Source organism: Mustela putorius, unplaced genomic scaffold (assembly GCF_011764305.1).
Source record: "Mustela putorius furo isolate JIRA1106 unplaced genomic scaffold, ASM1176430v1.1 tig00003949_pilon_pilon_pilon, whole genome shotgun sequence".
NCBI lineage: Eukaryota > Metazoa > Chordata > Mammalia > Carnivora > Mustelidae > Mustela > Mustela putorius.
In genome coordinates this window covers 8,146,437-8,160,171 of record NW_025422093.1, presented here as the reverse complement: position 1 = coordinate 8,160,171, position 13,735 = coordinate 8,146,437, and the positions used below count along the sequence as shown (strand labels likewise).

Here is a 13,735-nt window from a genome sequence, read left to right as displayed (position 1 = left end):
CATAGGTAAGAAGAAACATAAATATAAATTAAATATTTCTAATAAAAGGCAAAAACTCTCAAATTGAGTGAAAACTCAGAAGATACACATAAAATACTGATATACTAAAAAATATTTAAAGCAAAAAATAAGAGGCTGCCTGGCTGGCTCAGTCAGTAGAGCACAAGACTCTTGATCTTGGAATCGTGATTTCAAGCCCCATGTTGTGTGTGGAGCCCACTTAAAAAAAAATAAAAAAAATAAAAAATGCACACATGCGCACACACATACACGCTAAAGGGAAAAAGCAAAAGCAAAAAACAAAATGCAGGAATGAACAAAGATTCTATATATATGCAAATTGAAATAAAGTAGAATACAAATTTTTTCAAAGTATTACATTTATTAAGATGGTCATTCTCGGGGCACCTGGGTGGCTCAGTGGGTTAAGCCTCTGCCTTCGGCTCAGGTCATGATCCCAGGGTCCTGGGATCGAGCCCCACATTGGGCTCTCTTCCTCCTCTCTCTCTGCTTGCCTCTCTGCCTACTTGTGATCTCTGTCAGATAAATAAAAAAAAAAAAATCTTTTAAAGATGGTCATTCTTAATTTAAAAATGATAGAGTGTTTGATGAAGGTACAACTATTATATACACAGTTGAGTCTTGAACAATGTGGCGGTTAGGGCATGGACCTCCTGTGCAGTTGAAAATCCACATAGTAATTTTTTTTAAAGATTATTTGAGAGAGAGAGAGAGATTGTGTATACACATGAGTCAGGGGAACAGCAGAGGGAGAAGGAGAGAATCTCAAGGTGTCTTTGCATTGAGTGTGGAGCCAGAGGCAGGCTCGATCTCACAGCCCTGAGATCATGACCTGAGCTGAAATCAGGAGTCAGATACTTAACTGATTGAACCACGCAGTTGCCCCTCCACATGGTAATTTTTAACCCCCAAAAAACAATAGTCTACTATTGACCAGAAGCCTTACGGATCACATAAACAGTTAATACGTATATTATATGTAATATGTGTTATATAATGTATTCTTACAATAAGTTAGCTAGCAGAAAGTAATTGTTATTAAGAAAATCATAAGATAGGGGTACCTGGGTGGAAGTCAGATAAGGCTAGACACTTCATTTTAGCTCAAGTCATGATCTCAGGGTTATGACATCAAACCCTGTATTGGGCTTCATGCCAGGTGTGGAGACTACTTGGGATTTTCTTTTTCCTTCCTCTCTAGTTCCCCCCCACTACCAATTGCTCATGCTCTCTCTTTAAAAAAGAATATCATAAAATAGAGAAAATACATTTAAAGTATTATACTGGGGCACCTGGGTGGCCCAGTTGTTTAAGCATCTGCCTTCCACTCAGGTCATGATCTCAGAATCCTGGGATCATGCCCCATATCAGGCTTCCCATTCTGTGGTGAATCTGCTTCTCCCTCTGTTCGTCCCCCCAACTCATGTTCTCACTCTCTCTCACATAAATAAATACAATCTTTTGAAAAATAAAATATGGTACTATATTGCTAATGTAAGTTTATGTTGTCTGTTTAAAGATGAATTGCCTATCAGTACCTACATAAATTTTGTCTTAATGTGATATAAAACTCTGTAGACATTATACTTATTTCTAACACTAAACACCAAAAAAATCAAAGGATAATGTGAAAAATTAGTATTTAAGGTATAATGATTCATGCATTGATAATGAAGAAGCAGTAATATGATTACTTTGTGGTAGCACAATATAATCAATACAATTGCTTCCTAACAACCTAACCTATACAATGATGAATTGTTACAAAATTTTTATGACATACGCTATTACAGTTATTTTCATAATATAGTATTGGGAACATTGTTACATTAAAAAAACTCTTCCTGTGATGATAGGCTAATTCTTAGTTTCTCCCATTTATGAGAGAGAGGGGCATACTGTATGGTAATGTAATTCTTTAAAGTTATAACAGTAGGAAAGATAACACATTATTAATTTTATATTAAATATCACTCACCTTATGCCCATGTAAGGATAGGCTATCTATTTCTGTACCAGTCTTGTATACAATGTTCTACATGATATTTAGGCAATGATAAAGATGATGACACAGAACATCTCATACACTTCTTGTAGTACAGTTATTAGATTTTCACATAAGGATACTTACATACAAGGTACAGATTTTTAACTATTTAGTGGGATGATGGATGATTCAATATTCATTAAGTGGCAGGAGATCATCATAAAGATCTTCATCTTTGTCTTCATGCTGAATTGGCTAAGGAAGAGGAGGGTTTGGTTTTGCTGTCTCAGGAGTGGCAGATGTGAAGCAGGAAGCAGGAGAGGCAGGCACACCTGGTGTAACTTCATGGAGATACATTATGGTTTCTGTCTGACTTTTTGCTTTTCCATTTTTCTGAAAATGTTTTTGTATGGTACCAATCCTTCTACCGTTCACTTTCATTTCAGTGCCCATAGAAGGGTCCCTTGTCAAAAAAGAAGTCATAAGTCTTGAATAACCAGAACCCTTCTGCCAGATTGTCTAACATCAATTTGTTTTCTCTTTGCTGCTTTTTAAGAAAAAAATTATTTAAATTCAATTTAGTTAACATATATTGTATTAGTTTCAGCAATAGAATTTGGTGATTCACCAGTTGCATTAACACACAGTGCTCATTGCATCAAGTGCTCTCCCTAACGCCCATCACCCTATTACCCCATCTGCCCACCTGTCTCCCAGCAACCCTGTTTGTATCCTATAGTTGAGTCTCTGATGGTTTGCATCCCCCTATGTTTTCGTCTTCTTTAGTTTTTCCTTCTCTTCCCTTATGTTCATCTATTTTGTTTCTTAAATTCTACATATGAGTGAAATCATATGGTATTTGTTTTTCTCTGACTGACTTATTTGGCTTAACCTGATACCTTCTAGTTCTGCCCATGTCATTGCAAATGGCAAGATTACAGTCTTCTTGATGGCTGAGTAATATTCCATTATATATATATATATATATATATATATATATATATATATATGAATACACACACACACACACACCCCACATCTTTATCCATTCAACTGTTGGTGGACATCTGGGCTCTTTCCATAGTTTGGCTATTGTGAACATTGCTGCTATAAACACTGGGGTGCATGTGCCCCTTTGAATCACTATGTTTGCATCCTTTGGATACAAACCTAGTAGTGCAGTTACAGGGTTGTAGGCTGGTTTTTTTTTTTTGAGGAACCTTCATACTGTTTTCCAGAGTGGCTGCATCAGTTTGCATTCCTACCAACAGTATAAGAGAGTTCCCCTTTCTCTGCATCCTCACGAACATCTGTTTTTTCCTGACTTGTTAATTTTAGTCATTCTGACTGGTGGGTGGGGGTATTATCTCATTGTGGTTTTGATTTGTATTTCGGTGATGTTGTGTGATGTTGAGAATTTTTTTTTTTTTTCATGTGTCTGTCAGCCGTTTGTATGTCTTCTTTGGAGAAATGTCTGTAAATGTCTTCTGTCCATATCTTGACTGGGTGTTTTGTTTGTTTGTTTGTTTTTGGGGTGTTGAGTTTAATACTAGCCCTTAATTTGATAGGTCAGTTGCAAATATCTTCTTCCATTCCATAGGTTGCCTTTTAGTTTTGTTGACTGTTTCTTTTGCTGTGCAAAAAACGTTTAATCCTGATGAAATCCCAATAGTCCCATTTTTTGCTTTTGTTTCCCTTGCCTTTGCAGACGTGTCTAGCAAAAGATTGCTGCTGCTGAGCTCAAAGATGTTGCCACCTGTGCTTTCTTGTAGGATTTTGATAGATTTCTGCCATACATTTAGGTCCTTCATCCATTTTGAGTTTGTTTGTTTATATATTTATTTATGTATTTTGTATATGGTATAAGAAAGTGGTCCAGTTTCATTCTTCTGCATGTGGTTGTCCAGTTTTCCCAACACCATTTGTTGAAGATACTAAGGGATGTCTTTTTTCCATTGGCTGTTTCCCGCTTTGTTGGAGAGTAGTTGACCACAGAGTTGAGGGTCCATTTCTGGGTTCTCTGTTTTGTTCCTTGATCTATGTGTCTGTTTTTGCGCCAGTGCCATACCATCTTGATGATTACAGCTTTCTAATAGACCTTGAAGTCTGGAATTGTGATGCCTCTGGCTTTGGTTTTCTTTTTCAACATTCCTGTGGCTATTCAGGGTCTTTTCTGGTTCCATACAAATTTTAGGACTCTTGGTTCCAGCTCTGTGAAAAATGTTGATGGTATTTTGATAGGGATTGCTTTGAATATGTAGATTGCTTTGGGTAGCGTAGACATTTTAAGAATATTTGTATTTCTAATCCATGAGTATGGAATGTTCTTCCATTTCTTTGTGTCTTCCTCAGTTACTTTCTTAAATGTTATTCAGTTTTCAGAGTACAGACCCTATACCTCTTTGGTTAGGTTTATTCCTAGGTATCTTATGGTTTTTGGTACAATTATAAATGGGATCAGTTCCTTTATTTCTCTTTCTTCTGCTTCATTCTTAGTATATAGAAGTGCAACTGCTGTCTGGCACTGCTTTTCTACATCTTCTTCCTCTTTGTTTGATACTGGTTAAAAAACTCTCATCTCTGTCAAGTTGTTTTCTGCTGTTTCTTCTGGTGTTTGTTAGCTCTTGAATTTCCCCAATATCTGTATCTTGGAACCCTTTGCCCCCCAACTTTTTTTGTCATGTCCACAATCTCTCTCATGATTTTCTTGGTTAGCTCTCATAAATCCTTTGAAGTCATGTACAACATTTGGACACAATTTGCTGCAGCAGGAATTTAGGTTTTTGAGCTTGATGGCTTTCACGACTTTTCCTATAAGAATGATAGTATTTTTAAATGTGTAGCCCTTCCAGACTTGCATGATTTTCTATCAGTGTTCTCTTCTATGGTGTTGACAATCTTTTTTATACAGTGCTGAGTGTAATGAGACTTTAAAGGTCCTTATGAAACCCTCTTTTAGAGGCTAAATTGGAGACATTGTGTCTGGGAGCAAGTAGACTTTGATGTTGAATCATGGGGCCTGGGGCGGCCAGGATCATTATTGAATATCAAAAGAACTTTAAAAAGTAGTCCCTTGGGGTGCCTGGGTGGCTCAGTGGGTTAAAGCCTCTGCCTTCAGCTCAGGTCATGATCCCAGGGTCCTGGGATCGAGCCCCACGTCAGGCTCTCTGCTCGGCAGGGAGCCTGCTTCCTCCTCTCTCTGCCTGCTTCTCTGCCTACTTGTCACCTCTGTCTGTGAAATAAATGAATAAAATCTTTAAAAAAAAAAAAAAAAAGTAGTCCCTTACTGGCACAGTACTCCTGACAAAGCATCAATAGAACCAATACAGAGAAAGTGTTCTCATTGTCCAAGCCTTCTTGTTATGTAAGCAAAAGACTGGCAGCTGGTGTTTATCTTTTTCCTTCAAGACTTGGGAATTAGCAGCTTTAAAATAAGGGCAGTCCTGATCATAACCCCAACTGTATTTATTAACCTGTTTCTTCCTACCTTAAATCCTGATGCTCACTTCCCTCCCTCGCTAATAATGTCCTTTGTGGCATTGTTTTTGTTTTTGTTTTTGTTTTGTTTTGTTTTTCCAGAATAAGGTACTTTCATCTGCATTAAATCACCTGTTCAGGCATGTAGCTTTTCTTTTTAGGATTTTTATAATGGTATCTGGGAACTCATCTGCTACCACATGAATGGCAGAATCTGCCTCACCTATGACACTGACATTATTTTAAGCTAAAATTTTTTCTAAAATTATCAAACCATCCTTTGCTGGCAGTAAATTCTCTAGTTTTAGATCCTTCTCCTTCCTTCTGCTTTAAGTTGTTATATAGTTTTTTTCTCAAATCATGTTAAAGTCTATAGATATACCTTTCTTATCACAATCCTGCACCCCCACAAAAGACGTGTTTTCAATATGATAAAAAAAAAAATCACAAAAAATGCAAGGTTTTCATGCCTGCTAGTATAGCTGCAGTGACAGCCTCATGAATTTTGTGGGTTTTTTTTCTCTTTCTTTCTCTTCCTTCCTTCCTTCCTTTCTTCCTTTTTCTCTTTCTTTCTTTCTTTCTTTTTTCTTACAATGGTTCTTACACTGAATTCATTTATCTTAAAATGGTGGGCAACCAAGATGCAGATGCAGATCACAATCTACAGTACATATAAAGCAATTCAGCTTTTTCTTGTAATGTCATGACATTCTCTGCTTTTAGGGAGCACTTCCAGCATCGTTAATGGCACTTCATATGGGTCTCATGGTGTTGTTCAAGGTTTACAGTGTTTTAGTAAGCAATGACAAATACTTGAGAACTGCAACAGACTACTTTTTGTTGCAGTAATCAATTTAGTGGAGAGACAGACTGCTCATGTGGAGATGATTAGCATCACACAGCATTTTAAGCATATATTTGCAACACTTGTGTTCACTGCAATAGCAACAGAAGGTGGTTATTAAATTATTACAGCAGTGTAGTATGTACTACAGTTAATTTTATGGAGTTATGATTTAATACTTCAACTTTATGTTTGCTTACATTTTTCTTGAGTGCAAATGGTGCTATATACAGTCTGTAAGTGTGTGTATAATTTTTGATACTTAAAATAAGTATATTTATATTTTACACATATATTTTTTGTACACATAAATACACACACACACATATACACAATGGCATCAAGATATAGAAAGCAAAATGTTTTAGACACATTACTAAAGAGAAATGAGTGTACCTTCTACCATGGTAGAAGGACACTTCAAGTAGGCAGGAGGATTGATGAGTGGGAGGATCTAAATGTTTTTCCTTTTATGGATTGTACTTTTGGTCTAAGTCTAAGAACTCTTCACCTAGACTATATCCCAAAGATTTGCTATTGTTTTTTTTTCTTTTTCTAAAAGCTTTATGATTTTTATGTTTTACATTTTAAAAATCAGTTTTGAGCTAATTTTTTGTGTATGCTGTAAGGTCTAGGTCAATACTCATTTTTTTGCTCTTTCCCATCATAGCACATGGATATTTTAAATAGCAATACATGGAATTGATAAGGTGTAAAAAAAAAGGCACTTGGAGTAGTTGGAAATACAAATTGCTGAAAACAAATGTGATTCAACATTGGCATTTCTTGGGATTTGTCCAAAGATAATTATAAACATATACAAAAATGTACATAGATTTGACTGAAGTGTTATTACAGGAAGACACTGGAAACAATCTACATGTCTAATATCAGGATGACTGATTACTAGAATGAAATACACTAAGATTAGAATTATGTGTAGTCATGTGAAAATGTTCACAGTTTATTAAATGAAAAATTGTTTACAAAATATTAAGCACAATATGTAAATAGAGAATACAAGTGATTTTTATTTTCTTTGTGTTTCTTTTCTAAAAGTTTCAGCAATATTCAGTGTTACCATTAAGAGTATTTTTAATTTTTAAAATTTATTGTAAGTAAGTAAAGCATAGAACAGTTTCACATTTTGTTGTGGTTACTATTTTGAGTTTTATTACTGTCTAATTAGTTTTTCTTTCAGGCCTTTAAAAATATTGCAGCATTTAAAAAATAATTATAATGGTAAAATTAAAGTATTGCAGTATTTTAATGTTTTTATGAAGGGGAAAGTACTTTTCCTTCAGCAGACTATATCTCTGACTTTGTAAAGAAAATTATTAAAATATATATTATTTTATATATGTAGACACTTATAATTTTAACTTTAAAATAAAGCCTCCTATATGTACTGTGGAGGCAGATTTTTTTTTTAATCACTGAATTTTAGGAAAGAAAAAAAGATATGATATGAGAAAATTGCCCCATGGTTGCTATTTTTAAGGGAAGTAACCTAACACCTGCAATTTCTTTCTTAGAAAGATAGCTCGAGGTGTATTATTAAAACTAACTACCTTTATTATTTTTAAAAATATTTTCATACTTTATTCAAATTGAGTAATTTATGCCCTTTTAACTACTATAACTAAGATTCTAGATTGGCTTCTATTGTATGCTTTAGGGAAGATACTATGAGGAAGAAAACCACTCATTTTCCCAATAAAATTGATGGGGCAAAGGGACAATGGTACAATAAATATGCTAAAAATATAAAGGTCCTCAAAAAAAAGAAACATACTCTATTGCAACTGTTGAAAGAGTACATTTAGGTTATTAAGCAGGTGATACTTTAAATCTTACTCAAGATAAAACTTTTTTTAGCTTAATCAAATTGGGTCATACACTTCATGAGGTAATCTTGATAACCAAGTAAGTTTTTTCTCTGCTATATTTTCTTAAAAAGATAAATATAAAGAAAACATCTCAGATTCTAATTTTAGCTAAGAACTTTGATAGCAAGTAATTTAAATCTCTGTATAAATGTATTAAAAATATAGTATCTTTGTATTATGATTGTATATTCACACAGATGAATACACATACATATGTTATAAATGAGACAAAAAGATTATGTTGCATAATTTCTATTCTGAAAAATGCTCCTGAAATAAAGAAATAATAATTATAATGGGTAATGTTTGTTTAGAACAGCTTTTCTAATTCTTGAGGGGGAAGGGGGAAAAAAAGAAAAAAAAAGCAAATTTAAAGGATCTCTATTTCTTACAGATTGGATAATTTATAGAATATATTGACATGTAGAAATGTATATAGATATATAGAAATTCATAATGCTGTAACTATACTGGTTTTTATATTCATAGATGGAAGTATGTGATACTGAAGGTAGTTGTGAAGTGGACTATTATTCTTTTGTAGGCTAAAATGTTTTAGTGAGTCTAAATCTTGTCAAGGTCCTTGGGGTGCCTCAGTCTGTTAAAGTGTCTGCCTTTGTGTCAGGTCATGATCTCCAGATCCTGGGATTGAGACCCACTTCCAGCATCCTGCTCAGCAAGGAGTCTGCTTTTCCCTCTCTCTCTGCCCCTTCTCCCCACCTCATGCTCTCTCTCTCTCTCTCAAACAAATAAACGTAATACATACATACATACAGCACTTGTGTCTTTAAAAATGTGGATTTATATTGGACACTCATGGATACTTAAAAAATTGCTTTCTTGGTGTTTGAGGGGCACATTTGAACTAATTATATGAGTCTGACAATAAATTTTACTAAAATTTCATCTTCAGTTTTATACATATTGAACTCCATCTAAATCAACCATAAGTTTTTTCTCTTAGATAACTCTTCAACTTCTGTGCCACATTTCTGGTCTTCTTTTTCAGTATTCTTGTTCGGTATTTTTTCCTATACCCTGTGCTGAATTACCTAAAAGATGTACTGTTTCTTAATGCTTTTACTGTTGTCTCCATTTAGAATCTGTGTCCTCAACTTTTTCACTACTGTGTTCACTTGTTGAAATTCTGTTTCTCTCACAATGTTGTGGTTATAGTTAACAATACTATATCGTATACTTCAAAACTGCTAAGAAACCAGAGCTTAAATGTTCTTACCATGAAAAAGAAATGTTAAATTTGGGACATGATGGAGTTATTAGCCAATTCTATAGTGGTACTCATACTGCAATATATAAATATAAATATATATATATTTATCAAATTAACAGAATTGTAAACTTTAAACTTACACAATATATTATACATCAATGGCATCCCAATTTTTTTAAAAAAATTTACTTCTCCTACAACAAAGAGTTTCATGTTTTCTGAATCATGATTTGATTCCCTGAATATGGTCTTTCAGTTAAATTATGTTATCACATAACATAATTTTATTATGATATTTCCCACATTTTATATCCTTGAGGCAAGAGCTAGTTTTTACATCTTTGTAGTTTTTTGTTGTGTACTTTTGATATATAGATAATTGCAACTTAGTAAAAGTTGTAATAACTAACAAAAATAAATATGAAGGGACACATAACTAAGTGCCAGTGTGATAAGGATCCTCAATCAGCTTTACAAATCTAAATGATTTGTCAGGGTCAATATGAGAAGCAACTTGAGTTCAACACCTGCTAAAAGTATAGCAACAAATCATTGAAGGTAGAGATTTTATTTTAAAATATTCTAAGAAGATGGGTATCACATTCTGATTTTTAGTTATCTTAGAAAGTTTCCTAGAGTTTAATATACAAGTCCCAATAGGCAGTTTTGGGGGAGTATAATAACATTAAAATACAGACAAAAAATGCTTTCCAACAATTAATAGATTTAGCACAGAGGGGAAAAATATTTTAAAAGTGAATCAATTTGTTACAAAAGTGCTTTTGAAATGTTTGTTCTGAAAAGCAGTTTTCATATTTTGGATAGAGAAAAGTGTCATTAATTTGTTTTCCATTCAGTATTACCTGTCAGCATTATACTCACAGATCTTAGAATTACTTGTCATGTAAAGTAGAAAAACGTAGCTAGAATTACTCTTATGATGAAGTCTTATTAAGAAATGGAAGCTGTGGGCGCCTGGGTGGCTCAATTGGTTAAGCAACTGCCTTCAGCTCAGATCATGATCCTGAGGTGTCAGGATCAAGACCACATCAGGCTTCCAGCTCCATGAGGAGTCTGCTTCTCCCTCTGACCTTTTCCCCTCTTATGCTCTCTCTCACTCTGTCAGATAAATAAATAAAATATTAAAAAAAAAAAAAGAAAGAAAGAAAGAAAGAAAAGAAATGGAAGCTGCGAGAGAGAGAGAAAAGAGAGAGTGTGCGCCAGTTGGGGGAGGGGCAGAGATGGAAGGCACAGAAGAGGGAAAGAATCCCAAGCAAACTCTGCACTGAGCACAGAGCCCTATGAAGGGCTCAGTCTCACAACCCTGGGATCATGACCTGAGCCAAAACCAAGAGTCACACTTAACCACCTGAGCCACCCAGTCACCCCACCATAAAACAGTTTTAACATTTGCACATACACAGACTTACTCTACTAGTTCTTCACATTAATCCTGCTTTAGCCATTGCTACAATCAAATTAATCTTTTCAAGGGAGAACTTCTGATATTTGAGGGTTATTTTCTTCAGTATTTAATTTCTCACTTGGTTATACTTTATACGGTAGCTATCTTTTAACACCTATTAAAAGAAATTGTTTGAGATTAGCAGGGTCCTACATACTTATGACAAAATTGTTTCTTAACTATCACAGATAAATATTTTAAACCTTACTTTTTAAATGAAAAAGTGAAAATTGAAAAAAAAGAAATGGAAGCTGCATTTAGAAATGCACTTGATTGTACAGCTCTAAGATGGTACTGGCTGGTTATTGAATATTGGTGTCATGTGAATCACAGTTGTTTCACTGATTATACAGACAGAATCATTGTCTTCGGTCACTTATCTCAAAATCTCAGTTAAAAATTGATTCACAGAGTGTGAAGAGGAAGGAAGTTACATATAAACTGATAGGACTGGTTTAAACTTATTTTTTTACTACTTGTACCCAAGTAAGAAACCTGCACAGAGGTTAATCTAGTGGCTTTGTTAAGAACTAGGAAGTATGGGGGTGCCTGGGTAGCTCAGTGGGTTAAAGTCTCTGCCTTTGGCTCAGGTCATGATCTCAGTGTCCTAGGATCCAGCCCTGAATCAGGCTCTCTGCTCAGCAGGGAGCCTGCTTCCCTTCCTCTCTCTCTCCACCTGTCTCTCTGCCCACTTGTGATCTCTGTCAAATAAATAAATAAAATCTTTAAAAAAAAAAAAAAAAGAACTGGAATTATGATAAGCAGATAGGAAATAAAGATTCTTTTATAACAAGTCCTTAATAGGTTTGAGCTTTATATTCTGAATGGTAAAATAAGATTTAAGAAAACTTTCTACATTTTAATAAATGCAAACCTTTTTCCTCAAATTTTAATTATTAGAAAAAAATACAAAACAAAATATTATATTCTAGGTAATGATCAGTTTTTATAACTTTAAGGTTGAATCAGATAACAGTGGAACTTTAAATATCAAGCTTCTGTATCTTAGTGTTAATATATTGAAGTTATGTCTTCATTAAATTGGGTGAAATGCAAAATAGCTTTCTTTTTCTATGATCTTAAATAATTTTTTCACTCAGTTGTTATGAAATTATATGGAGAGTCATAATGTAGATGAGTTCTACAGAAACTTTTACCATCAGTGTCCAGAAAGTTTTTTAGTGTTATTATTTATATTTTAAAGATAACTGTAATCAGAATAATAGGTAAAAACTTTGAGTTTTTCTAAATAGAACAATTATGAATGTTTGAGTATTTACTACCTTTCCTTTTCCAAGTCCATCAAAAGGCTTCCACTTAGTTTCTTCCCCTCCCTTGACTTCTAAAAGCTTTTATTTAGGTCATAAGCAATTTGGGGGTTCCATTAGGCCAGATGAGAAGGAAAGAAAAAAGTGAGAGTAATTTTTGTGGGAGTTTTATGAAGAGGGGATCAGGAGAAACTGGGGTGTGAGAGGAGGGTAAAAGAAGAAAGAAGGATTTTTAAAAGTACTGTTCAAGAAATGACAATAAAGAACTTAAGTTATTTTGAAATTAATTTTCAATGGTCATCAGGTACCTCTAGCAACAACACAGCTTGAGATGAGACAATATGGGTCAATCGGGGCACCTGGGTGGCTCAGTGGGTTAAGCCTCTACCTTCGGCTCAGGTCATGATCCCAGGGGCCTGGGGTCGAGTCCCGCATAGGGCTCTCTGCTCAGCAGGGAGCCTGCTTCTCCTCATCTCTCTGTCTGTCTCTCTGCCTATTTGTGATCTCTCTCTCTGTCAAATAAATAAATAAAATCTTTAAAAAAAAAATATGGGTCAAAGATTTAATAAGACTGGCAATTGTCAACAGTTTTATATCATTTTAACAGTTATATCAGTATATATGACAGTTGAGATAGGAATGTGGGGTTGAGATAGGAGTGTGGGGGCAGGAGAACATGATCTAATCTGGAAATGGAACGTATTGCCACAATATAATACTCATTGTTGTTATTTTTAATTTTTGTTAATCAAGACTTGCTATTTTCTTCTGTTAAGGAACTAGTTATGTAGCTGATTTATGATCTACCACATTTTTATCATATGACTAACAATTATATTTATTTTTTCTCCTCTGGGGCATTCAATTTTATGTTGGCTTGGGGTAAAAGAACTTAAGAAGTAGAATGAAATTTGATTCAGTGTATCTTCCCTATCTATGAAACAAACTTGGCAAGCCTATATTTTTTCTATTTTTGACCTATCATCCATCAGATTCTACTCTATATTGTCAAAGTTTCTCTTTTAGTCTCTCATTTTCTTTAACTGGAAATGCAGAATACAGTCTTCTTAATAACCAGATGTCAGATCAGTTCTTCAAGATTTTAATGATACTAATCAACATGGCAATTGTTTGTTTTTCCTCTTTTAGCCTTATCTTTTGTTTTAATACTCAGAATTAAATTGATCAAGACACAATGGATAAAAAAATCCTGGAATAATCCTTGACATAATAACTTGTAAGAGAATGGTCTTCAATATTATTTGTATATGTAGTATAACTATCGCATGCTATTTCTACATATAAGTATCCAAAACAAAAGGGAAATGGAAGAGTCATTTCTATAGACTGTCACTCAGATATTTTTTTAAAGAAAAAAGAATTTTTTTATTTGGGTTCTTTCATTAGCAACATTTGTGACTTCATATAGTTTCAAACACCTGACATTAAAGCAGAATTGATCGGTTGTATATGAAAAATGTTCTCTTGGTTCTTTCCAGATGGACCCTACCATATAAGGCCAATCTTTTATAGATTAGAAGGATGGATTATCA

At 34.2% G+C, this 13,735-nt stretch overlaps 1 protein-coding gene across 2 annotated transcripts in view; it reads left to right on the top strand.

The window, feature by feature from the left end:
* PHYHIPL (phytanoyl-CoA 2-hydroxylase interacting protein like) overlaps positions 1–13,735 on the top strand; it is an 87,871-nt gene that overhangs the window by 57,573 nt on the left and 16,563 nt on the right. The window lies entirely within an intron of this gene.